Genomic DNA, 23693 nt, shown 5'->3' with positions numbered 1-23693 from the left:
TGGATACGCAACGAGGACCCTGCATTCTGCTGCCTACAGGAAACACACCTCAGAGACAAAGACAGACACTACCTCAGAGTGAAAGGCTGGAAAACAACTTTCCAAGCAAATGGTCAGAAGAAGCAAGCTGGAGTAGCCATTCTAATATCAAATAAAATCATTTTCCAACTAAAAGTCATCAAAAAAGATAAGGAAGGACACTTCATATTCATCAAAGGAAAAATCCACCAAGATGAACTCTCAATCCTAAATATCTATGCCCCAAATACAAAGGCACCTACATATGTAAAAGAAACCTTACTAAAGCTCAAAACACACATTGCACCTCACACAATAATAGTGGGAGATTTCAACACCCCACTCTCATCAATGGACAGATCATGGAAACAGAAATTAAACAGTGATGTCAACAGACTAAGAGAAGTCATGAGCCAAATGGACTTAACGGATATTTATAGAACATTCTATCCTAAAGCAAAAGGATATACCTTCTTCTCAGCTCCTCATGGTACTTTCTCCAAAATTGACCATATACTTGGTCAAAAAACAGGCCTCAACAGGTACAGAAAGATAGAAATAATCCCATGCGTGCTATCGGACCACCACGGCCTAAAACTGGTCTTCAATAACAATAAGGGAAGAATGCCCACATATACGTGGAAATTGAACAATGCTCTACTCAATGATAACCTGGTCAAGGAAGAAATAAAGAAAGAAATTAAAAACTTTTTAGAATTTAATGAAAATGAAGATACAACATACTCAAACTTATGGGACACAATGAAAGCTGTGCTAAGAGGAAAACTCATAGCGCTGAGTGCCTGCAGAAAGAAACAGGAAAGAGCATATGTCAGCAGCTTGACAGCACACCTAAAAGCTCTAGAACAAAAAGAAGCAAATACACCCAAGAGGAGCAGAAGGCAGGAAATAATCAAACTCAGAGCTGAAATCAACCAAGTAGAAACAAAAAGGACCATAGAAAGAATCAACAGAACCAAAAGTTGGTTCTTTGAGAAAATCAACAAGATAGATAAACCCTTAGCCAGAATAACGAGAGGACACAGAGAGTGTGTCCAAATTAACAAAATCAGAAATGAAAAGGGAGACATAACTACAGATTCAGAGGAAATTCAAAAAATCATCAGATCTTACTATAAAAACCTATATTCAACAAAATTTGAAAATCTTCAGGAAATGGACAATTTCCTAGACAGATACCAGGTATGGAAGTTAAATCAGGAACAGATAAACCAGTTAAACAACCCCATAACTCCTAAGGAAATAGAAGCAGTCATTAAAGGTCTCCCAACCAAAAAGAGTCCAGGTCCAGACGGGTTTAGTGCAGAATTCTATCAAACCTTCATAGAAGACCTCATACCAATATTATCCAAACTATTCCACAAAATTGAAACAGATGGAGCCCTACCGAATTCCTTCTACGAAGCCACAATTACTCTTATACCTAAACCACACAAAGACACAAAAAAGAAAGAGAACTTCAGACCAATTTCCCTTATGAATATCGACGCAAAAATACTCAATAAAATTCTGGCAAACCGAATTCAAGAGCACATCAAAACAATCATCCACCATGATCAAGTAGGCTTCATCCCAGGCATGCAGGGATGGTTTAATATACGGAAAACCATCAACGTGATCCATTATATAAACAAAATGAAAGAACAGAACCACATGATCATTTCATTAGATGCTGAGAAAGCATTTGACAAAATTAAACACCCCTTCATGATAAAAGTCCTGGAAAGAATAGGAATTCAAGGCCCATACCTAAACGTAGTAAAAGCCATATACAGCAAACCAGTTGCTAACATTAAACTAAATGGAGAGAAACTTGAAGCAATCCCACTAAAATCAGGGACTAGACAAGGCTGCCCACTCTTTCCCTACTTATTCAATATAGTGCTTGAAGTTCTAGCCAGAGCAATCAGACAACAAAAGGAGATCAAAGGGATACAGATCGGAAAAGAAGAGGTCAAAATATCACTATTTGCAGATGACATGATAGTATATTTAAGTGATCCCAAAAGTTCCACCAGAGAACTACTAAAGCTGATAAACAACTTCAGCAAAGTGGCTGGGTATAAAATTAACTCAAATAAATCTATATACAAAAGAGAAACAAGCCGAGAAAGAAATTAGGGAAACGACACCCTTCATAATAGACCCAAATAATATAAAGTACCTCGGTGTGACTTTAACCAAGCAAGTAAAAGATCTGTACAATAAGAACTTCAAGACACTGAGGAAAGAAATTGAAGAAGACCTCAGAAGATGGAAAGATCTCCCATGCTCATGGATTGGCAGGATTAATATAGTAAAAAATGGCCATTTTACCAAAAGCAATCTACAGATTCAATGCAATCCCCATCAAAATACCAATCCAATTCTTCAAAGAGTTAGACAGAACAATTTGCAAATTCATCTGGAATAACAAAAAACCCAGGATAGCTAAAGCTATCCTCAACAATAAAAGGACTTCAGGAGGAATCACTATCCCTGAACTCAAGCAGTATTACAGAGCAATAGTGATAAAAACTGCATGGTATTGGTACAGAGACAGACAGATAGACCAATGGAATAGAATTGAAGACCCAGAAATGAACCCACACACCTATGGTCACTTGATTTTTGACAAAGGAGCCAAAACCATCCAATGGAAAAAAGATAGCATTTTCAGCAAATGGTGCTGGTTCAACTGGAGGTCACCATGTAGAAGAATGCAGATCGATCCATGCTTATCACCCTGTACAAAGCTTAAGTCCAAGTGGATCAAGGACCTCCACATCAAACCAGACACACTCAAACTAATAGAAGAAAAACTAGGGAAGCATCTGGAACACATGGGCACTGGAAAAAATTTCCTGAACAAAACACCAATGGCTTATGCTCTAAGATCAAGAATCGACAAATGGGATCTCATAAAACTGCAAAGCTTCTGTAAGGCAAAGGACACTGTGGTTAGGATAAAACGGCAACCAACAGATTGGGAAAAGATCTTTACCAATCCTACAACAGATAGAGGCCTTATATCCAAAATACACAAAGAACTCAAGAAGTTAGACCGCAGGGAAACAAATAACCCTATTAAAAAATGGGGTTCAGAGCTAAACAAAGAATTCACAGCTGAGGAATGCCGAATGGCTGAGAAACACCTAATGAAATGTTCAACATCTTTAGTCATAAGGGAAATGCAAATCAAAACAACCCTGAGATTTCACCTCACACCAGTGCGATTGGCTAAGATCAAAAACTCAGGTGACAGCAGATGCTGGCGAGGATGTGGAGAAAGAGGAACACTCCTCCATTGTTGGTGGGATTGCAGACTGGTAAAACCATTCTGGAAATCAGTCTGGAGGTTCCTCAGAAAATTGGACATTGAACTGCCTGAGGATCCAGCTATACCTCTCTTGGGCATATACCCAAAAGATGCCTCAACATATAAAAGAGACACGTGCTCCACTATGTTCATCGCAGCCTTATTTATAATAGCCAGAAAATGGAAAGAACCCAGATGCCCTTCAACAGAGGAATGGATACAGAAAATGTGGTACATCTACACAATGGAATATTACTCAGCTATCAAAAACAACGAGTTTATGAAATTCGTAGGCAAATGGTTGGAACTGGAAAATATCATCCCGAGTGAGCTAACCCAATCACAGAAAGACATACATGGTATGCACTCATTGATAAGTGGCTATTAGCCCAAATGCTTGAATTACCCTAGATCCCTAGAACAAACGAAACTCAAGATGGATGATCAAAATGTGAATGCTTCACTCTTTCTTTAAATGAGGAAAAAGAATACCCTTGGCTGGGAAGGGAGAGGCAAAGATTAAAACAGAGACTGAAGGAACACCGATTCAGAGCCTGCCCCACAGGTGGCCCATACATATACAGCCACCCAATTGGACAAGATGGATGAAGCAAAGAAGTGCAGACTGACAGGAGCCGGATGTAGATCGCTCCTGAGAGACACAGCCAGAATACAGCAAATACAGAGGCGAATGCCAGCAGCAAACCACTGAACTGAGAATAGGTCCCCCGTTGAAGGAATCAGAGAAAGAACTGGAAGAGCTTGAAGGGGCTCGAGACCCCAAAAGTACAACAATGTCAAGCAACCAGAGCTTCCAGGGACTAAGCCACTACCTAAAGACTATATATGGACTGACCCTGGACTCTGACCCCATAGGTAGCAATGAATATCCTAGTAAGAGCACCAGTGGAAGGGGAAGCCCTGGGTCCTGGTAAGACTGAACCCCCAGTGAACTAGACTATGGGGGGAGGGCGGCAATGGGGGGAGGGTTGGGAGGGGAACACCCATAAGGAAGGGGAGGGGGGAGGGGGATTTTGCCCGGAAACCGGGAAAGGGAATAACACTTGAAATGTATATAAGAAATACTCAAGTTAATAAAAAAAAAAAAAAAAAAAGCTCCCTAGACTTAGTTTCATGTTTGCCCTTGGTTCTATGAAGATAGGTGTGGGGATAGGCTTGATTTCTATTACAAATGATGTAACATTGCATATGTTAGTACTCCTAACCTTTCTTGGGACTGTGCCTCAGGGATCACAATCTGTCTAAGTTTAGAAGTTCTAAAAGCTAGTCATGACCTTGGTGTGTAGGTTTAGATAGTGTCCAGATTAGAATCCTGATGCTAAAGACTTAGTAAGACAAAAAAAGAGTTGAAAATTACTTAAGGCTATCTAGGTGCTACAAGGGCAACATAAGGACATCTGCTGTTGCCCTACAATACAAGGCTTATAGAAAATTCAAAACTGCCATTGACTCAGATATAAAAAGAATAAAAGACTTTTTAGCTGACCTCCAAGAATACCTAACCTCCCTCTCAGAGGTTGTCCTTCAAAATAAGAGAAGATTAGACCTGATATTCCTTAAAGAAGGAGTCTGTATTCTACACTGAAAGAAGAATGTTGCTTCTATACAGACCACTCAGGAGTAAGTAAAGACTCCATAAATAAACTTAGAGAAAGGTTAGACAAAAGACAGACAGAAAAGCACATCAGGGATGGTTCGAGAGCTGGTTTAGTAGATCTCCTTGGATGACTATTCTGATATCTTCCCTTATGGGACCCTTCTTAGTTTTGCTTCTGCTTCTGATTATAGGTCCATGTGTGTTAAAGAAACTAGTTAATAGGCTTGACTCCTTCAAAAAGATAGAGACGCTCAACAAGGTTGGTTTGAGTCTTGGTTCACTTGGTCTCCCTAGATGACTACCCTACTCTCTGCTATAGCTGGGCCATTACTAGTAATTTTCTTGGCTTTAGTTTTTGGCCCCTGCATGACAAACAGGTTAATTGCTTCTGTGAAAAATCAAGTGGGTGCTGTGAGGTTGATGGTTCTGAGACAACAGTACCAGTCAGTTAGGACAACTGGTGAGACCAAATAAGAGACTTGATATCGAAATTCTAAGATTAGAATTACTTAGTAGAAGAAGAGGGAAATGAAAAGAAAATTATACAGATTTAAGGTTTAAAATATAAAATTAAAAGAGTAAGTTTCTAAACACTGTCCAGGCAGGGCGGGGCCTGCCCTACAGCCAAGACTGACAGGCCATAAAGATACAGAAGGGCACCTCCCCCTGCTTACTCAGAGTCACACCTTAACCAAATGTCCTTCAAACCCTGATATGCCCCTAGCTTCTAAAATCCTGAACGCCCCATTCAGCATGTACTCTTCTGCTGAGCTGTAATCTCACTGGCATGTTTGAATGAGCCAATCACTTATAGCCACGCCAGAAATTAGCCAATTGTGTGTAACCGCGCCAAACCCCCTAGCCTTCCCTATATAAACCCCTGACTTTTGAGTTTCGGGGTTTACACCTCTGTCTCCTGCGCAGGATACATGTCGACCCGGAGATCCCCGTAATAGATCTCCGTAATAAACCTCGCCTTTGCTTATTACATCCAAAAAAAAAAAAAAAAAAAGAATGAAGTAGTTTTGGTTTGCATTTTCTGCTAAGAACATTTCTTTACATGTTTCTCAGTCATTCACATTTCCCATTTTGAGAATTCTCTGTTATATTTGTACCCCATTTAATTATGTTGTTTTTAATATCCAGTTGTTCTAGTTATTAATAAATTTTGTTATTAGCCTTCTATCAGATGTGCAGTTGATAAAAAATATTTTCTCATTCTATACTCTCTCTGAATGACAATGTTCTTTTCCTTGTAGAGGCTTTTCAGTTTATAAAATACAACTTACAAATTGTTAATCTTAGTGTCTGTGATAACAATGTTCTGTTCAGAAAGTCTTTCCCTGTGCCAATGAGTTTAGGGGTATTCCCTATTTTCTCTTCAATCAAATTAAGTACATATGGTTTTATGTTGAATTATTTGACCCACTTGTAGTTGAATTTTCTGCACTGTTATAAGTATGGATCCATTTGGATTCTATGAGTATCTGAAATGGATGTTTCTGACTCTGACATGTTATTCAGAGACACACAGTGTTTTGCTGAGGAAAGAATGGTGGGAGGATACATGATGTTTGGAGAGAGTATAAGTTGGACTCAACAAATAGCACCAGGGTGCTTGCATAGCTAGCTTTGTAGATGCCTTATTGCTTATCTTCACTTTGTTGAGAGAAGCATGACAGAAAACTTCTTCTGGCACACCCAGTTGATTCTGGTCAACCCTGCTAACTTGTGCAGATTCAATCAATGGATGCCTGGTATTTTCTGTTGGATTGTACCACTGTTGTTGATTCATATTTGTTGATTCTTTAGAACCCAAATGCTACTGAACTGGCCTGCTGGTATCCTGAAAAATGGAGATTGGAATCACCCCAAAGAACTACTTCACTACATCTAAGCAGATCCACATTCCCTTGTCCCCTCTATCATCTTTTCTCCCCTATTTTTGGATGGTGATAGAGAAGGGGGAGGGGAGATTGAAGTATTTGAAAACCCTAATTAAATTAGGTTTTTTAAAAAATCTAAGCCTACAAATAGCAAAGCAATTTGACAAGCTCCATGTATTGAATATGCTGTCTTTTTTTCCAGTGTGTGTTTTTGGTTTCTATATCATAAATTATGTGTCCGGATGTGTAAAGTTTTATACCTGAATGCTGAATTCTATCGCATTGATCCACATGTTGTTTTTTTGCCAATAAACATTGTTTTTATTATTATAGCTCTGTATTATAACATGATATTGAGGATGGTGATACATACAACAATTCTTTTATTATTCAGGATTATTTTAGGAACCCTAGAGTTTCTTGTATGTTTCTATATGGAGCTGAAATTTCTACTTCCAATACCTAAGAGGACTTTTTTTGGAATTTTGATGGGGATTGCATTGGATCTCTAAATTGCATTCATAGAATACCCATTTTTGATGTAATTTTATATCCAGCCACTTTGCTGAAGTTGTTTATCAGCTGAAGGAGTGTTCTGGTGGAGTCCGACCTGTTGATCTATCGCACATGCAGCCACCAAACCGAGATACCATTGCTGATGCCAAAAAGTGCTTGCTGACAGGAGTCTGATATAACTGTTCCCTGAGACTTTCTGACAGAGCCTTACCAATGTAGATGCAGATGCTTGCAGGCAACCATTGGGCTGATGACAGGAGCCCCAATGTTAGGTGAAGGACTGAAGAAGCTGAAGGGATTTGTAACCACACTGGAAGAACAACAATAGCAATCAACCAGACACCCCAGAGCTCTCAGGGACTAAATCACCAAACAAAAAATACACATGTATAGATCCATGGCTCCAGCTGCTTATGTAGAGGATGGTCTTAGTTGGCATCAGTGGGAGGGGAGGACCTTAGTCTTGTGAAGGCTACATGCCCCAGTATAGGTGAATGCCAGGGAATTGAGGCAGGAGTGGGTGGATGGGTAGGGAATCACCCTTATAGAAGCAGGGGGAGGGGGAATGGCATAGAAAGGTTCCAGAGGGTAAGCCAGGAAAGGGGATAACATTTGAAATCTAAATAAATAAAATAAAATGATTATAAAATAAAACCAATAAAAATAATAAGAATGCCCTTTTTACTGTTAATCATAACAATCTATGAGCATAGCATGTCTTTTCATCTTCTGATAACTTCTACAATTTCTTTCTTCATTTTCTTAATGTTGTTTTAAATCATATATGTCTCTCACTTCCTTAGAATTACCTCAATATATTTTATATTATTTGTGTGGCTATTATGAAAAGTGATGTTTTTTTCTGATTTCTTTTGCAGTCTAATTTTCATTTCTATATAGGATGGCTACCAATTTTGGTGAATTCATTTTGTATCCTGCTATTTTGCTTAAAGTCCTTATTAACTGTAGGAATTTGGCAGTGGTCAGATCACTTGCGTATAATATTAGATCATCTGCAAATAAAGACACGTTAATTCATCCCTCCTTGTTTGTATTTGTTAGGATCCTTCAGTTGCCTTATGTCTTCAGCAAAGACTTCTCTACCCATATTGGAGTTGACACCTGTGTCCACCTCTTGATTTTAGTGTAATTGTTTGAATTTCTCTCAATTCAGGCAAATAGTGAATGTGTGCCTTTTGTACTCTGCCTTTATTATGCTGAGCCATGGCCCTTGTATCCCTAATTTCTCCAGAACAATTATCATGAAAGGGTGGTAGATTTAGTCAAAGGCCTTTACTGCATCTGATGAGAAAATCATGTGGTATTTTTTGTCTCTAGGATTGTTATAGGTGGGTGATATTTGATAATTTAAGTGTGTTGATTTATCCCTGCATTTTAGGGATAAAGCCTACATCATTATGATAGGGTGATACTCAATATCTGCATCTGACTCTTTTAGCTGTTTGTTGGGTCTTTTGGAGAACAGTCATGGTAGGTCCCTTTTTGTGAACACCCCATAGCTTCAGTAATGGTGTCAGGTCTTGGGGCCTCCCTTGAGCTGGATCCACTTTGGACCTGCCCCTGGCCTTCTTTTACTCAGGCTTTCCCTCATTTCCATTCCTGCATTTCTTTAAGACAGGAAGAATTATGGGTCAGAGCTTTGACTGTGGTATAACAACCCCATCCCTTACTAGATACCCTGTCTTTCTGCTGGAGGTAGATTCAATAAGTGAGCCTCACCCACTGTAGGCCTTTCATCTATGGTCCCTACTTTGAGTCCTGAGAATCTCTCACTTCCCAGGTCTCTGATACATTCTAGAGAGTCCTCCCAAACTCTTTCCTCCCGAGGTCACCTGTTTCCATTCTCTGCTGGCTCTCAGGGCATCAATCTTTTTCTTCCACCCATTACCAGATCATGGTCCCCTCTCCCCCTACCCCATGCCCTTTCCCTCCCTATCCCTCTCTCCCTTCCTCCCTCCTTGTGGTTGATGTCTTTTCTCTCCCAAGTAGGACTGAGGTATCCTCACTTGGGCCCTTCAGCTTGTTGACCCTTTTGAGTTCTGTGGACTGTATCTTGGGTATTCTGTACTATTTTGTGGCTATTATCCACTTATTAGTGATAACATACCGGGCATGACTTTTTGGGTCAGAGTTACCTCACTCAGAATGACATTTTCTAGTTTCATCCATTTGCCTGCAAAACTCATGATGTCCTTGTTCTTAATAGCTGAGTAGTATTCCATTGTGTAAATGAACCACATTTTTCTTCTGTCCTGGAATATCTGGGTTGTTTCCAGCTTCTGATACCATTAACTCTTTGAAACTGTAGTGCAATTCTGTGCTAATACCATCTGACTCTGAAGTTTTATTTTGTTTGAGAGACCTTTAATTACTGCTTCTGTTTGACTGTTTAAATTGCTTATCTGATTTTTATTGAACTTTAGTAGGTAGTATATATCCAGAAAATTTTCCTTTTTTGGATTTTTTCAAATGGGTAGTCTCGAGTGCCTGAAATTTAAAATATAGCTGAAACATAAAAGAAGCATCTTAAAATAGCTTTTATGAAATTGATGGTAGTCCATAAATAGGAAATTAATAAGTCTATGAAAACACAAGCAAGCAGTGGAATGAAATGAAGAAAAAAGTTAAAGAGCTGATAGTAGAAATAGAGCAACAGAGAAAACTCAAACTGAGGAAATTTTGGAGGTGAAAGTTTCAGGAATTTGAACAAGAACTGCAGAGACAAGCCTCACCAATAGAATAAGAGTTGCAGGAGAGAAACTCAGGCATTGAAGAAAGGGTAGAAGAAATGAATACCTTGGTCAAAGAAACTGTTAAATAATAAAAAAAACCAACAAACAAACAAACAAACAAACAAAAAAACAAAATAAGACACCAACCAGAACAAAAAAAACAAGGTACAAAAGATCCAGAAAACCAGTGACACTCTGAGAAGACTAAATTTAAGAATAAAAATGAATACAGGAAGGAGGAAAGAAACCCAGGTTATTGATTGTATTTTTTATGATGGCATTTAAGCATCTGAGTTTGGGAAAATTATAATTCTAATTGTTGATATCTGATCTTGTTTATACTGAATGGGTATTTATTCCTTCATTTCTTTTGCCCTCTGTTTCTTAGGATGTTGTGGTAGCTATGTGTTGCATGGTAGGAAATTCACTGATGATCTTGCTAGGTGTAGCCACTGGGTTTTCATATAAAATGTGTGTCTGTGTTTTGACAAGCGATGGTTAGGAATGAGAATGGGCTTGATGTGGAAAACCAGAGTGTGCCAGGATCATCATCTTCTTTTTAAAAATATTTTATTTATGTTTCAGTCATTATCCCCCTTCAAGTCTCCCCTCCCAGTTTCTCACACCATTTATCCTCGTTCTTGATTCTGAGAGGGTACTCCCCACCAGACCTCCCCATTCTCCAGGGCCTCAAGTCTCTTGAGGATTAATTGCATCTTGTCCCACTGAGGCCAGACCCATCAGTTCTTACACACACACACGTGTGTGTGTGTGTGTGTGTGTGTGTGTGTGTGTGTGTGTGTGTCAGGGCCTTCAAACTGGCCCATGTATGCTCCTGGTTGTTGGCTCAGTCTCTGGAATCTTCCTGGGGTCTGGGTTAGTTGAGATTATTGGTCTTTCTATGGAGTTATCCTCCCCTTCAGATTCTTCAATCCATCCCCTAATTTAGCCATACGGATCCCTGACTGCAGTCCTATAGCTTGGTGTAAGTTTCTGCATCTTTCTCAGTTAGGTGCTTGTAGGACCTCACAGAGGACAGGCATGCCAGACTCTGGTCTGTAAGAGCATCACAGCATCAGTAACAGTGTCAGGCTCTGGTGTTCCCCATGAGATGGATCCCAAGTTGGGCAGGTCACAGAGATAAACTAGAAGCAATCTCACTAAAATTAGGGAAAAGACAAGGCTGTCAACTCTCTTCCTATCTATTCAATATAGTACTTGAAGCTCTAGCTAGAGCAATAAGACAACAAAATGAGATCAAGGAAATATAAATCAGAAAGGAAGAAGTCAAGGTATCAGTATTTGAAGATGATATGATAGTATACATAAGCCACCTCTAAAACTCCATCAGGGAACTCTTATAGCTGATAAAGAACTTCAGCAAAGTGGTGGGACATGAAATTAACTCAAACAAATCAGTAGTCTTTTTTATAGAAATGATGAACAGGCAGAGAAAGATGTCAGGGAAACAACATCCTTCACAATAGTATAAAATACCTTGGTGTAACTCTTACCAAGCAAGTGAAAGATCTGTATGACAAGAACTTCAAGTCTGTGAAGAAAGAAATTGAAGACCTCAAAAGATGAAAAGATCTCCCATGCTCGTGGACTGGTAGGATTAGCATAGTGAAAAATGGCAATCTTAACAAAATCAATCTAGAGATTCAATGCAAGCCATATCAAAATTCCAATTCGATTCTTCACAGACATAGAACAAGCAATTCTGAACTTCATATGGAAAAACAAAAATCCCAGGATAGCCAAAACAATTCTCAACAATAAAAGAACTTCTATGTGAATCACCATCCCTGACCACAAGCTGTACTACAAAGCAATAGTGATAAAAACTGCATAGTATTGGCGCTGAGACCGGCATGTAATCAATATAATAGAATTGAAGACCCAGAAATAAACCTACACATCTATGGACACTTGATATTTGACAGAGAAGCCAAAAACAAACAGTGCAAAAAAGAGAGCATCTTCAATAAATGTTGCTATTCTTACTGGAGGTCTCTAGGTAGAAGAATGAAAATTAATCCATATTTATTACCTTGCATAAAGCTCAAGTCCACAAGTATCGTGAAATTCAACATAAACCAGATACATTGATTTGAATAGAAGAAAAAATAGGAGAGAGCCTAAACACATTTGCATAGGGGAACCCCAATGGCACAGGCTCTAAGATAAATAATTGATAAATGGGACCTCATGAAACTGAAAAGCTCCTATAAGACAATAGGACAAATTGACAGCCTACAGATTGGGGAAAAAAGTACTCACAATCTTAGTGTTCTGGGAATAATGGAGGTAGAGAATAAGGAAAGACCACAACAGATCATCTGCTACAGAAAAAGGGATTGGTCTTTAGTATTGGTTAGAGTAGAAAAAAAGAGAAGATCTGAAGTCCATCTACCTAGTTCAATGGCCTTCTTGCTTCTCTGGAACGTTTGGCTCGTGGGTTCTCAAAGAGTGCCTGCTGGAGTAGGTGGCTTTGATAAAGAGATACATCTGAGGAAGGAAGGTTATAGAAGAAGATCTGTATGAACCCTGACAGATAGGGGGTAGAGAAGAAGAGTACTACAGTAGGTAGCTTGTTACAAAATTGTATGTGATACTGGGGACTCAATTGGGAAGATACCAAGGCTGGTGAAGATATGCAATTAGCCTACTTACTTCTCTGGCTTCTCTAAGGTTTTTATATCCAGGACATTAACGTGAAAATGCCACCTGCATTGAAATGCCATTATTCATCTTCAGACAGGAAGAGAGGAGAGTTTTGTATTAATTCTAAATCAGGCAAATATAAAACTGTGAACACAACTGCACAATCCAATAGAGGTCTCTTAATGAAGAACTACCTAGGCTCAAATTTTAAAGGAAATTTGAATAAGCATGATATAAATAAAAAAGGGTTCAGGACTTGGCACTTTCTTCTCTAAAGAGATGCCTCTCTCTACCCCTTGTCCTCTTAAGAACCTAATCTACTCCAGAAACCTAAGGATTGTACTGTGCAGGAATGCTACTCAGACCTCTGATTTTCACCCTTATCTTGCTTATTTCCCTATTCTTCTTCATTTAACCTTTTATTTATTTCCTGCTGTTTCAATAATTAAACTATTATAAGATGACAGAACTATGCAGATAAAGCCCTCCACGAGAAGTACACAGGCCAGTTGGTATGATAGAATCTCCTTGCTAAACATTATTTATTATATCACCTATACAGGTTTTATGTGTTTACAAGCTTAGTTTATTGTTCATTAGTATGAAGACCTAACCAAAGATTTCAGCATACACAGCAAGGCCACTCATTGCTTCTATATCCGAGGAAATATTACAATTGCCCTTCAATTCCCTCCCCTGGTTTCAAGAAATCAATATCTGCAAATTGCTTTTTCTAAATACCAGTCACTCAAATGATCTTTGTTTTTTCATTCATTTAATTACTCCCTGAGGTGAGAGAGGATGTGTTAGTATAGAAAATGGAATCTGGTGCTTTATTTGCTTTCAGTAAAAAAAATAATAATAATAAAAGGGCAAAGAATATGTTGGTTGTAGAGTCACTGAAAAAAGCGTATAAGGAGAAACTTCAATATGAAGTGTTCACCGAGTTAAATTTTCTTGGCACTGCACCTCCTGACTATCCAACAATAGTCACCATGATGTCTTTCCAGATAGGATAGTTGTTTCTTTCTGGAAGGGTATTCATTAAACCAAGTATCTGTCTCCATTTGTAAGCTGCATTTAGAAGTGTCCAGACAACTGGCACGGAGGCTGGTGGCACATAGAGTAAATGTTGAATGTCTATTATTCCAAAAGCTCTGTCAGCTATAGATAAGTTCCAGTCTGCTCTTACCCATGTACATTGTGATTTTGAGAAAGTCTCTTAAAGTCTTATGATATTCTAAACCTCATATCTAGCCACACATTAGCTCTTAGGCTCTAAAAAGTGATTTCTTTTGTAACTTGCACTTTAATGATTATTAAATGAGAATTAGCAATCCAAATAAGTATTATTTGTGTAGTCAAAAACTGTCTTTTGGTGAGTAAAGGTTGCAACCCTCAGTGAAATTTTTAAAATGAGAAAGTATAAGAAAGACAAAGTCCTTAAGAAAAATGTAAGCTTTGAGTTCAAATTACTATTTTTACTCTCCCTCAAACCATTTTTAAATATGTAAGGATATTTATTTCATGTTAAATTTCTGTATGTTCATGATCAAAATATTCAACTAAAACAAGTTCATGCTGACAATACCTCCATTTATTTACTTAGTTTGGTTTTGGTTTTAGTTTTATTTTTGTAGATGTTTTCTTTTGCTGTGATAAAAGAAACTTGTAGAAGTAAGTTACAGATGGCTATGGATTCACTGTGGTAATGAGATGTGATAGCAGGTATTCATGTAGCCAAAACAGGGAGGCTACATTGCTCACATGCAAGTTCAAAGCAGACAGAAGGAAGTGGGAGTAGGGAGAAGCTATTACTCTTAAAACCCAACGGGGCATACATTCTTCATGAAGGCCACACCTCCTAATCCTTACCAAACCAAATAGATCCACCAACCACAGATCAAACATGAGCCTAGGAGAGTCGTTTTAATTCAAACTACTACATTCTACTTCAGGGCTCCCATGGATTTTCTACCACGTGATAATACAAAATCCTTTAGTCCAACTTCAAATGTCCCCATTAGTCTTTCAATTTCACTACAGTTTAAATTTGCAAGTCTCTTCTGAGACTAAACTGTCTCTTCATTAATAATCCCACAAAATTAAATACTATCACCGTACAATGGCACATAATAAACATTATCATTCCAAAGGTGAGGAAGGGAGACATAGTGAGCAAAATCCTATAACTCCATGTCTATGTTCATGTTTACATGGCTCAGGCCTCTCAGCTTTACTGGCTGTAATGCATGTTTCTCTCCCTTGGGCTGCTTTACTCCCTGTCTGCAGCTATTCTTGGGGGATATCCCATGGCTCTGGTATCTCCATCTTGGGGTCTCTAAAGCAATTCAGATGTCATTTTCACAGCTTCACACAATTGTCTGTGTGACTGTGCCTCTATATAGGGACTCTCTGCCACATAGCTGACCTCAGCTGTTTCTGTAACTGTTGTATCCTTCATGTCTCTAAAACCAGAGCTATGTAGCTTTCAAGATCTGGTGCTTGCTGGAGATGGAGTCTGGCCACCTCCAGGAATTACTCTTGCATAAGCTTTGTTTTGTTGTTGTTGGTAAGATCAAATATTTCCTTACACAATTTATTTTATTATATTCACTTGGAAGCTTAGCTAGGTAGTACCCCAGCCTGATATTACCACTCTCTTTATTCTATTTCTCCTTATTTCTTTCAGCATTAACATTTCATTGTTCGGTTCTCTTTTTATCCTCAAACTGTACATCCAGTATTTATTTTTGCACTACATGGTACTTTGCATTGTATATCCACTTAAGAATTATTACTAATCTGTATATGAGGTTCCATATTAAAGTAGCTTGAAATCTTCTCTACCAGTAAAACTAGCCCCCAACTTTACAACCTAGCCTCAGCAAAGGAAAGGAGCAGCCATGTTCATTGTCAAATATTGGAAGAATGGTCTCTAGTCCCATTGCTAATAATTTTTCCTTTTAAAACCTCTTAACCTGAGTCTCTTTAGTCCATCCTGTTCTCAGTATTATTGTTTTTCAGCCTGATACTGTGATGACTCACTAAGCCCCACTTACAACATTTAACCACTTTCATAGTTTAGTGTCTCATTGTCTACCACATTCATAAAAATATTAAAAAGAGGCCCTGCTCCTGCCACCAACTTCTATCTTATTTATTTTTCTGTTGCTGAGAAATGACATCTTGGCCAAAAAAAAAAAAAAAAACCTTGTAAAACAAAGCAGTTCATTAGGGTCTCATGATTTCTAGCAGTAGTAGAATCTGTGATGACAGGGTAAGTGGGTGCAGGCCATCAGGCTTAGCAGTAGAGCAGTAACTACAACTTTATATCAGATATACAAGCAGGAGGCAGGAGGAAGTTAATTGGTAATGGGGTGGTCTTTTGAAATATAAAACCTTATCTGCAGTGACATATTTCCTTCAGCAAGGCTGCACCTACTAAGACTTTATGAATAGTACTTCAACTGGGAGCCAAGCATTCAAATGTCTGAACTTATTCAGAATGCTTTCTTTTAAAATACCGCAGGCCGACAGGAGCCAGATGTAGATCGCTCCTGAGAGACACAGCCAGAATACAGCAAACACAGAGGCGAATGCCAGCAGCAAACCACTGAACTGAGAATAGGACCTCCGTTGAAGGAATCAGAGAAAGAACTGGAAGAGCTTGAAGGGGCTCGAGACCCCATATGTACAACAATGCCAAGCAACCAGAGCTTCCAGGGACTAAGCCACTACCTAAAGACTATACATGGACTGACCCTGGACTCTGACCCCATAGGTAGCAATGAATATCCTAGTAAGAGCACCAGTGGAAGGGGAAGCCCTGGGTCCTGCTAAGACTGAACCCCCAGTGAACTAGATTGTTGGGGGGAGGGCGGCAATGTGGGGAGGATAGGGAGGGGAACACCCATAAAGAAGGGAAGGGGGAGGGATTAGGGGGAAACCAGGAAACCGGGAAAGGGAATAACACTCGAAATGTATATAAGAAATACTCAAGTTAATAAAAAAAATACCACAGTTCATTTGCTTCACTCTTTACTTGATCACTCTTTTGTCCGAAGGATATGTTGGACGCATTCCTAAACTACTCCCAAAGAGTTCTGTCTCCTCATGTGCACATGCCCTTTATAACGCTTGTGAGTATGTGTGTCTAGACGTATGCTGAGATGTGGCTACATGGTGTTCTGGGGTAAAAGATGTAGGTACAGGAGCCTGGTCTAATAATGTGAGCTTCCCAAGAAGCAAAGCACTTTCTTTGGCTGGTGACAAGAGAAAATGTTCAAGAGACTTATTCAACTTGCAGAGAAAAATAAAATCTCCATGTCAGAAGCTGTTCAGTAGCATGTGTTAACAGTAATCAGTTCTGGTGACTATTTGTTGGTGATCTGGTCACAGTTAGTAATATCATGAAGATCTCAGTCATACGCTGCAAGGAACTACTTTGACAATAACTAGTAGACTTGGCAAAAACATCTTGAGTTCCAGATGAACACCTATTAAAAGGTGACTTTAACTTGATGAGTCTAACCAGTCTTCTTTGCCATCCAGATGTTCATCTACAGATACTGTGGGACAATAGATTTCTTTTACAATGAACTGCTACATTTCTGTGAATTTGTTATAGAACAAAAGAAACTAAGGACCTATGAAGGAGGATAAAGTTTGATTTTTCTAGTTATGTGCATATCCATGTTTAAAAAGTAAAGCTAGTAACAATATCACAGCAGTCGTGAGTTAGCATCTTTGAAATGCTCATATGTAACACATTTGTATATGTGTTACTTCCAATTCACACCAGGCAGCATGTTGTCATATTGTAATCTATAAATTATTACCTAATATCATCTAGCTAGGTATAAATGAAAAATGAACCTGGAAGATGAGTAGAGAATTAATTCTTATCTGTTACTCATCACAAGCCAGATATTGTGTCCTCCGTATATATCTCATTTCTCATTTAATCCTCACAAGGCCTTGTAGAATGATGCAATTACCTTCATTCTAGGTGGAGAGGTAAGGGTTTAAACATATGATGTAAACTGCAAGTCCCAGGCAGAGCTATATAGTTCACACGCTGAGCTTTCAGATATTTTAATCTTTATTAACTTGAGTATTTCTTATTTACATTTCGATTGTTATTTCCCTTTCCCGGTTTCCGGGTCAACATCCTTCTAACCCCTCCCCCTCCCCTTCTATATTGGTGTTCCCCTCCCCATCCTCCCCCCATTACCTCCCTCCCCCCAACAATCATGTTCACTGGGGGGTTCAGTCTTGGCAGGACCAAGGTCTTCCCCTTCCACGAGCTTTCAGATTTTTAATTGCAGAAATCCACCAGATAGCAAAATTTATGTATGCTGCAGTTCTTTTGTTACATGTGGAAAAAAAAACAAAAAGTAAATAAAATGACTGCTTCTAGGTATGGTGGAGGAGAAAGTTTATTGTAGATAAGAGGATAGCATAGCCAGAGACAGAGATGTGAGGGAGTCCAGAATGGACATGATCCTGACTGATGGTGAGGAAAGGGGAAGGGACCAGGAGTTGCCAACAAACGAGGGCAGCCGGAACCAAGAGACTGACCAAGAGAATAGCATAGCCAAAATATCATGATTGTATAGGGAAGATATTGAGAGGGTAAGATAACCCCAGTCCCTGGCTGGAGAAATTGAAGGGAAAGGACGGGGTATGCAAACCAAACAAGTAACATATAGGGACTGAGGCATGCTGGGAGAACCTGGTGGTCAGGATTACTTTGATACGTTAAAAAGGCACGTCACCCTTGAATCCCAGGGTTTGAGACTTAACATTGTGGTGATGTGTTTTATCATGGTGATGTGTTTGCATGGAACATATGCACATTCACCATTATACTTTAAGCCATTCCTAGCTTTCTTGCCCCTCTATGTAAACAGATGTTATTTTGCAACGTTTAGGAAATATTGAAAGGAAAATTCATCTTAAATTTCTTTCTCATTATTTTCAGTATATAGTTTGTTGTATTTGCAGATGCAAAACTTAAGAGCATGGATGACCTGACATAGGAATCTCCACTATTGCTATGGAAGTTTTCAAATTACACAGAGAACACTCACAATATCACATTCCGAAAAGGCTTTTCCTTATCTAAGACTGTTCAACTCCTACCTTAATATGTCCCTATATGTTAATGTAATACCACCCTGTAAAGACTGTGGGACTCCCAGCCTGTGAGACATTATAGACTGGCAGCTTCTGACTTGAAGAACACATAATCTGGTAGTTAAATCTATAATCTTGGCTATAAACTTATGATATGCCTTTAGACATGGGATTTTAAAATTCTGTTCTATTTCATGTATTTGTTGGTTGGTTGGTTGGTTGCTGGTTTTTTGTTTGTTTGTTTGTCTTTTTACCTAATTAGATGATCCTGTGTTGGTTTTCCTTTTGTTTTGTTTTTGTCTTTGTCTTTATTGGGTCTCTCAGTCTGTTTATTTGGTGGATTACATTTATTGATTTACCTATATTAAACCATCTGTGCATCTATGAGATGAACCCTATGCAGTTATGGTGGATAAAATTTTGATGTATTCTTGACTTCAATTTGCAAGTATTTTATTGATAATTTTCCATCTATGTTCATGAGAGATACTTTTAATTTTATTTGTTGATGTTGGGTCTTTGTATATTTTGGATATGTGTCATTGTGGTCACATAAAAATAGGCAATTGTTACTTCTGCTTTTGGAAGAATAATTTGGGATATATTGTCATATATTTTTGAACATCTAGTAGAATTTTCCTGTCCCTAGACTTTTTTGGGGGTGTGGAGGGGGAGTTGGGAGACTTTTAATTACTGAACTGCTTCTGTCTCACTAAGGGTTATCGGTCTTTTTAAACTGATTATCTAATCTCGACTTAACTTTGGTCAGGTTAGACATGAAAAAATTATCAATTTCTTCTAGGTTTTTCAGTTTGGTGGAATAAAGATTTTTTTAGAGTACATGCTTATGATTCTCTGAATTTCCTCAAGGTCTGTGTGATGTACCTATTTTCATCTCTAATTTTATGTATTTGAATTTTAACACTTGTCTTCTTTGCAATACCTTTTTGTTCCTGTTAGGCTTCTATTCTATTGATTTTAGCTCTGAATTTGGTTATTTATTGCCATTTACTCCTTTTGGATGTTATTCTCTGTTTTGTTCAAGAGTTTAGATGAGCTATTAAGTTTCTTATTTTAAAAATCTCTCAATTTTTTAAATGTAAAGACAAGGTGCTATGAATTTGCCTCCTGACAATCATTTAGTCAGGAGACCACTTCTCAGGAAAGCTTAATCAAGTATATAGCTGGCAAGGGAGAGAGAGAAGTGACTGAAATGACATAATAATATATGGATATATACATCCTAGTAGTCCTCCTTAATGATAGTGGTTACTTTACTCTGAAGCTATATGACTTGTTTTTCTGTTTTCTAGCCTAAAAAGTACACAATACTTTCTTTTTGCACTTACTATTGCTTCTTTAGATTCCAACCAAAATCATAAATATGTGTGTATTGACACTCAGCCTTTCTCATTGCATCTCTGAAGAACCCTCTCACATGAAGCTTCTTACTAATCTCCCATGCTAACTTTGCCTCTAATTTTTTTCTTTAATCTAATTCAAATCATGGTTATCTCTCTTTTCCTCTTATTCAGATCTCTCCCTTCTGTGTCTACTAGGATTTGCAGTTTGCCTTCACCCAATATTCCAATTCTACCAAATAGATTCTACAAACTTTCTTCTAAGAACATAAAAAAATGGTTCCACAAATTCTGCAAAGACACTAGGAGTTGTATGTGGCATAAGTATTCACAGGTTTCACAGAATATATTTCTATCTAACAGTATGTTTATGTATGTATGTATGTATGTATGTATGTATGCATGCATGCATGCAAGCCTGCATTTATGTGTATTTTCATGTGCATGGACATAGATGTGTATAGGTTATATATGCAGGTGCATGTATAAATGTGTGCATGCTCTAGCTGAGGATATATCTTGATACCTGTTTTCTTCCTTATGTATTGAGGCAGGACGTCTTGCTGAAATCAGTGTAAATTTTTCAGCTAGTATGGCTATCCTGCTTGCTACAAGGATTAGAGATCAGAACTCCAGACTTCATGCATGTAGAACATTTTACCTGCTGAGCCGTCTCTCAAGCCCAAGTACTATGTTCTTTAAAATTATAGAAAAAGCCTCAGAAATATGAAAGAGGAAGTAAAGCAGAGCTCTTTTCTTGAAATTGTCCAGCTTTCTTTTTATTGCTTTGTGAACAAGTGCTATATTTCTATGACTTTATGATGTTACACTTAGAAACTTCCCAGCCCTTAAGTCAAAATATGTAACTTGGTTCTTTTTGCTATTTTTGTAGTAGATAAATTACAATAACAAGTGTAACTTAAGTTCTTTTCAGGTTTCTCTGTATTATTTGCCTGTGAGTTACAATGACTACCAGGACTGAACAATGAGACAAATCCAGAAAATCCAGAGTAAACAGAAAAAAAAATATCATCTTGGATTCTGGCCAGAAACTTGAGAATGAGAAATAGCTTGGACTGGATATGGGCCCAAGTACTTACTCCCTCAGGTTTTGGCCCAGGGAGCTGTCTCCACAGGCTTCTCCAAGAAGAAACAGGCAACTCCAAGTCATATACTTTGTAAACTGCATAAGAGGACAAACACTGAAAGCCGTACAGAGGTAGGACCTAGCCAACTTCTCCACATGTTTGGATTGAATTTAATACATAGTGTGTTGACAGAGAAACTATTCTCAAACTGAGACAAAGGACAAACTTGTTATCATGTTAAATATCATTGGCATTTGGTCTTGGGTATTTAGAAAACAAGATGGTTTTGCTCTGTGTCCTCTTACTGCAGAGAAATGATAGAGTTAATGTTATGTTCTGGATCCTAAAGTAAAAATTAGGCTTACATATAAAAAATGAAGGAGCTATTTCAAGTACTGTATGTGCATTTTGATTATAGATAATTAAGTGACTTCATATTTAAGAATAAATTTAAAAGGGAAAATGGAGAAGGCAAGTTTAGTGAGTTGCAGCATTAGCTGTTAATGGTTAGCAGAGTTGTGGCATCCAACATATGGACTGATGCAATTAGCTAATTACTAATTCAGATTTAGTACTGAGTGCTTTTGTTTTGAACATCAATTTTAACTTAATAGGATGTTTTTCCTGTTTCACTATCATCACAGAAAAATAAGGGCCCACAATTGGGTGATTTAAGCAAATGAGTGACTGAACCTTGGATTCAGGCCTTTCCTGATGTTGATTTCCTCTTGCCAAAAATATCGTTGTTCATTCGACATCAAGAAGCTACTCTTTCCAAACAGCCTATATACTTCAGCCCTATCAAAATCACACAGTACAGAACATGTACTATATTTGGAGGATGGCAAATGCCTGGACTTATGCACAGCCTTGCCTCTGAGGGAAATGAAATTCCTACACCTATCTTTTAAATATTGGAGTAAAACTAGCCAACAAATGCACATTAACAAGTCCCTGTGATCTATGAAGCCAGGAACCAGGAAACATGTGTAAACAGGTCTCAGTAGAGTGGTGTCCAGCACAGTGAAGAAACACCTGGCGGCAGTTTGTGAAACCCAGCTATTCACACTTACAAATAGGGAGATAAACTTACAAACTAAATGACCCAGGAGACTGTACAGAAAGCATATCTGCCAAAAAGTTCCCACTGGGCGTGTAGCACCTCTTTTCCAAGGTGCATCAAGAGAAAGTCTCCAGAGCTATTAGCAGAGCACAAAAATAAATAGAAAGGCAGCAACTTCCAATATGAAGAGCCAAGTGCCACTAGCACCTGTCTTAGCTTTTTCCTAGAAGCCAGGAACAGCAGTACTTCTTACCTTCAATGCTTTTCTGCCAAAAGCTGGGGCAGTGTTTCTCCTAAAGGCCAAGGCAGCATCATTCCGCTTTCTATGCCTTCCATGCACAGCTGAAACAGCAAGACTGTGTTGCTACATGGTGACACATGAGTTCTTTCCTTGTCCTGAGACATGGATATCCAGTTGCTGCAATAACCAGCTCCAAGGTAGACAGCAGTAGTCTGTTACAGTTGTCAGTAAGCAAAATGGTTGAACTGAACTTATATTGGAGACTCCTTCATCTGATGGGCCTTTGCTCAAGGGACTTGGCTACAACTTATGGAACAGAAGTCAGAGCAGTTGAATGGGTGCCCTGTTTTCCTGAGGGGTCAGCTCAGCTAGGTAATGTGAAGTTAGGAGGAGCACAAATATATTAAAGTAAAGAAAGGGCCTGTCTTTTTCACTGGTTCCCTTTGTCAAGGTAGATGTCTCACCTCAGTCCACTACAAAGCTCTTCCCATTCAATCAAGGGTTCCGCTTTCCCCCTCCTAACATTCTTTCCTATAGAGGCCAATAAACACTGGTCAGAGGGAATACCAATTAATATTTTCATTAATTTTTAATTTACATTTAAAATGAGATCCACTTCCTTGGATTCCTGTCCAAAAACCCCTTGTCCCATCCCCCTCCCACTTGTTCTATGAGGGTGTTCCCACTCCCCAAATACCTGAACCCTTTCTGCCTCCCCACTCTGACATTCCCCTCCCACTTGTTCTATGAGGGTGTTCCCACTCCCCAAATACCTGAACCCTTTCTGCCTCCCCACTCTGACATTCCCCTACACTGGGGGGTGGGGGTTGGAGTACAGCCTTGACAAGACCAAGGGCTTCCTCTCCAATTGGTGCCCAATAAGGCCATCCTCTGCTACATATGAAGCTGGAACCATGGGTCTGTCCATGTGTACTCTTTGGATGGTGATTTCGTTCCTGGGAGCTCTGAATGGTTGGTATTGTTATTCTTATGGGTAGGGAGCAAGCCCCTTCAGCTCCTTC

Source organism: Rattus norvegicus, chromosome 5, assembly GCF_036323735.1.
Source record: "Rattus norvegicus strain BN/NHsdMcwi chromosome 5, GRCr8, whole genome shotgun sequence".
In the NCBI taxonomy this organism is placed as follows: domain Eukaryota; kingdom Metazoa; phylum Chordata; class Mammalia; order Rodentia; family Muridae; genus Rattus; species Rattus norvegicus.
This window is presented reverse-complemented; position numbering follows the sequence as displayed.